The sequence below is a fragment of the Oryctolagus cuniculus genome, chromosome 12 (assembly GCF_964237555.1).
Source record: "Oryctolagus cuniculus chromosome 12, mOryCun1.1, whole genome shotgun sequence".
In the NCBI taxonomy this organism is placed as follows: Eukaryota; Metazoa; Chordata; class Mammalia; order Lagomorpha; family Leporidae; genus Oryctolagus; species Oryctolagus cuniculus.
The window spans coordinates 80,772,197-80,777,093 of record NC_091443.1 but is presented as its reverse complement, the minus strand read 5'-3'; positions in this window follow the sequence as shown (position 1 = coordinate 80,777,093).

Below are 4,897 nucleotides of genomic sequence, written 5' to 3'. Positions count from 1 at the left end.
CAAAGATCACAGTACCCCATGGGTGATTTTGGGGCCTCAGAGCACACAGAGGCTGCTGTAGTCATGGCTCTCAGGAGGAAGAGAGAGAAAATCAACCTGATCTCAACTTTAATAATAAAGATAATTTATTAGCTCGTATCAGGCTTTTCCCCATAGTGGCAAATATGGCCCCTGGCAGCAGAAGACTCCCATGCCTGTTTGTTCAAAGTTACAACAAAAGCACAGGGATTGACCCTTCTTGAGTAATACTGAGTCATCTTCCCATCTCTAAAGCAATCATTGTGCTCTTGATGGAACATCTGGTTCATGTGGCCAACACCAGATACGAAAGGTATGGTAAGTTCCAGAGTCACGTGTACTGAGAATGCGTTAAGAGGTGGATCCTCCGATGGAAAGCTGATGAGCTCTGAACAATAGCAGGGGGCATGGATGCTGAGCAGGCAAAGGCAATAGCTGCCCCCTCAAATAAATTCTGAAAATCATAAGCTGTCTGTACTACAAAGAAGTCTGAATCCACACCTTCCAGAACCTTCCATACCTCCACCATGGCTAGTGCACAAGTTTGTAGAAAATTGTGGAGCTACCCAGGTCAACAATCAACCCAAGAAATCATGGTGCCCCAGTTCTGCCCCCCCCCCCCGTTTATTTTGGGAGCATCATGCATAAAGGATGTTTTTGAGTATTTATTCTTCTTTTGTAACACCAAGGAAAAATAGTCTAATTTATTTCAATTTTTCACTCATTCATTCATGTTCAGTTTGGTCAACACTTACTAAGTGTTGATGATGCAAGCTAGCACTTGGGGATACCCAGACAGAAAAGGTATACTGCCCTCTTGCAAAATGTGCTGCCTTAGTAATTCCCTATGGATGCAATTTCTTCTTTTTCTGAATTTCTCTCTCCTTCCAGGCCTGGAGCAGAAACTAGGGGAAAAAGTAATAGCTTCATAGTGGGGTCTCAATGCTAAGAATGAGAAAAATCCTGTCACTAGGTTCTCTTCAGCCAAAAATGAGATAATGCTCTTAAAGAAAATCCCTTCCCATAAGCTTTCCAAGGAAATGTAACCTGGACCTGGATATGATGATCCCTTCCCAGAACTGCTTAGCCAAGTGTGACTTTTACAGCTGTCTCCTAAAAGAAATTTCAGAAGTTACATTGAAAAAAAAAAGTCCACATTCTTAGACAAAATTGTAGAATCATGAAGTATCTAAGGATCAAGATTCCATCTGCAACCCTTGAATTTCCATATTTGGCTTCAGATGCCACAAAAGAGAGCAGAAGAGTCACCTAACAAGTAGAGAGTAACTGTAAACTGAAGGGGATTCCCACCTCCTCATCTACAATGGAAGGGGTATGAGGCAGAGGGAGGCATGAGGAGGGGGCAGACAGGCTGAGCTGGCCCCTGGAGAAGTCTGGGTGAGTCACTGAATGGACCAGAAATTTGCCACTTGGTGTTTATGAGTTTGGCTGCATGAAGGAAACTGCACTGGGAAAAGGGTCCCTGGGAATCCTGGGAAGTCAATGTCTCCATGCCCACAGCAACTCAGCTGGAAATCACTCTTGTCAAAGCCAGTGCCGTAGGCCATGGGCAAAATGCCTACCCCTGCACTCACTGAGCGCTCATTTGTCCTTGTTTGCCCGGGACAGTTCCAGTTTACACCAACCATCCCAGTGTAATTGTTTATGGCATTTTCCACATAGAACCTCGGTTTGGATGATTGTACAAGAGTTCTTTATGAAGTTCATGGAACATACATATTGTGAAAAAATTAAGCTTGAGTTTCACAGTATTTTGCACCAAAACAAACAAATTGTAATTCCAAGTTCAACGAACTTTTTGAAGTACCTTCGTATGTTCTGTGACCACACAGAAGATGCTTGATAAGTCCTCAAGTGTCCTTTTTATACCAGCCTTCATCATGAACTTCCTCAGTGCAATGCAATTCTTACCACGTAGCAAAAATGCTTGAATTGACCCTGGCATCTAACACCAAGGCTACCCTAAGATTCTCAGGAGCTGCAGACTGAATAAAGGAATCCACACAATTTGGTTTCAAATATGGTAATTCACAAGGAAACATAAGTCACATCACAGCTTGCCTGTCTGCTCAATTTGCATATGTGGGGTTCTTCTTGCCATTTCTGCCCACCCTCCAACCTCCCTAAATGCCTGAAGGCAAGGACATCACCTGATGTGAGATGTGCTGGAATTCACAGGAAGCAGTTATTCAACTGGAATGTGCGCCAGGCAGGAGGTGAACATGCTGGCATGCTGGCTAGGCACTTGTGACCCGATCCCTTCAGTTGGCTGGGTCCCAGTTATGGGCAGCTGAGAAAAAATAGATTCTCTGGATTCTAAAGAGAGTAGTTTTGTAAGGGGTGCATATGTATGGGTGGTGGGAGGTGGAAGGTTGTGCAGATGTGAGGGAAAACTAGAGAGAAAATTACTGTAAAAAATTTTTTTGTCAAGTAGCGAAACCAGCAGCTGGACCAGATTAGCTGTTCCCTTCTCTCCTATTTTTGTACTTGGAAAGAAAATGTGCAAAATAAGTCTTGTTTTGGAGAAAAGTAAAGAAGAAGGTTAGGGGGGTGGAGGGGTATGGGGCAGTGGATCAGTACACAGGAGCCAAGGGAACCAGTGGACTACATGGTGAGGGACATGAGAGATAGCAATGTTGCTCTTTCTTCCTCCCTGGGGAATGAGGGAGCCCATGTCTCTGCTTGGTGGTTAAGCAAAACCTTGTCCCAAACCTGTGATCCTCATGGGTTGATAGCTGAAGCCAGGCAAAGAGTGGACAGCCACAGTGATTTAACCTGAGGGCCACGAGTGAGGTGCAGGGGCAGTATGGAGCTTGTCTGACTTTCTGCCGATCCCAGTCTCCTTCCCCTACCATAAGTGCACAGCATTCTCCTGCTCTTATCCCGAGTCTCGTCGAGGTCCCTCAGGAAAAGATCCAAGGAGCTCTTGGTGTAAATAGCTGATGAGAAGGAGCACAGGCTTGCTGCACAGCATGGCCCCCTAATGGTGACACCCCCGATGTTTCTGACGGGGCAGTTGGGGATAGCAATATGGAGGCTACAAGGCCTCTGAACTCCCACACTTCTGGCAAGAGGGTGAGTTGTATCAATGCTTTGGAAAACTGCTGGCAGAATTCCAAAACTCATACTCTACAACCCAGCAACTTCACTCCTAGGTATACGTCAAAGGGAAATAAGTATGGATCTGCTCAACATATATTCAGAGTGACACTCAATAATTGCACCAAATTGGAAATTACCCAAATGACCATAAATAGTAAACTGGGTACTTAAATAATGCTATAAAGGTACTTCAAAAAGTTCATAGAAAAACAGCATTTAAAAATAAGTTTATTGTGGTGCCAATTGTTTTTAGAAATCCATGTATAGTTTTCTCCTATATGATGAAACAAAATTTTTTGGACCAAAATAAAATCACTTTTTAAATTCCGTTTTCAGTGAACTTTTTGAAGTACTCTTCTGTGTTTACATAATGAGAATGTCATTGACAAGCATCAGTAACAACATGGCTGAGTCACAATGATGAGCCCATGAAACCAGAGGCACAAAAAAGGTCTAAATCTCTTAGTGAATTATATAAAATAGAGAACAGGTGCAACTGGGGCATAGTGTTAGAAGTTGGAATAATGGTTGCCCTTGGAAAGAGGTACTGAATGGATGGAAACATAAGCAGCTTGCTTAGGAGCTGGTTGAGTTATCAGTGCTAGTTAGGTGGGTTTGTGTAGTTTATAACTTTCAAAGAGCTTTGCAGTCACATGTGCACTTTTCTGAACACTGGTTATAGTCCAAACATGCCTCCAATGGTTCTGTGTGAATAGCTGGACTTCAGGTGGGCTCTCGGTTGAAAGATGCTCTTATATTGAGCTGAAACTGGGCCCTTGGTTCTGCCCTCTGCGAGCCACACACATGTGCTATCCCTTCAAGGTCCCTATGTGTTTGTCTCTGGGCCAAGCATTCCCTCTTACTCAATCCCTCTTCGTGGGACAGAACGTTTGTTCTAGAAATGCCAGATGTAGAGATGACTCCTCTCTTTGGGAGGGGCCTTCCATGGATTCTTATCAGCTGGTCAGAGCTTGTGTTTATATTTATTCTCCCCCATTTCTCATTTGAGACAGCGCTTCAACTGTCAGGCCTCTACCAAAGGTGGGACCAATTGGAGCAGCTAAGCAGCCTTGGTCCTCCATTTTGTTCCAACTCCCTTGTGCAAAGGTAGGACTCAGAAGGGCTGGTTCCTGACCCAAAAAAGGGTCCGGAAATGAATCCAAGGGGGAGGAGCTCTGACTCCCTTCAGTACTTCCCCTGGGGCTCCCACTGTCTTACCTCATGGAAGCCACTAATGAGCCAGTGCCTCTCCAGTTTCTCACAAACTCAAGTAAGCATAATTCCTGGACCAGAAGTGACTTTTCACAGGAATATTATGAACATGGCACAGGAAAGGGCACACAGAGCTTCATGTGACAGCCTTGAGGACTGGGACGGCAGCCACACTTGCTTAAGCCCATTTGCTTCCCAGAAAAAGGGAAACTTATAAATTCCCTGGTGAATGTCAGTGAAGTCTTCCAGCTCTGGAAGGGAATGACCAATAGTCTCCTGTGCTGGTTTCTGTGTTCACCCTTCTGGTTGTCCTCTGCTGAAAACAACTTGGAATGATTTGACTTCTGAAGTAATAACAGAAACTAATTCCTGACAACCCACTTTGTTTCAGGATCAGCCACAATATCCCATAAAACATACACATGCTGAAGAAAGGGAACCTCTATTCTTAAAGACAAAATAAATCCTATTTATACAGAATCCCACTTATCAAAAGGCTAAAAACTGGGGCTGGCGCTGTGACACAGTGGGTTAACAGCCTGTG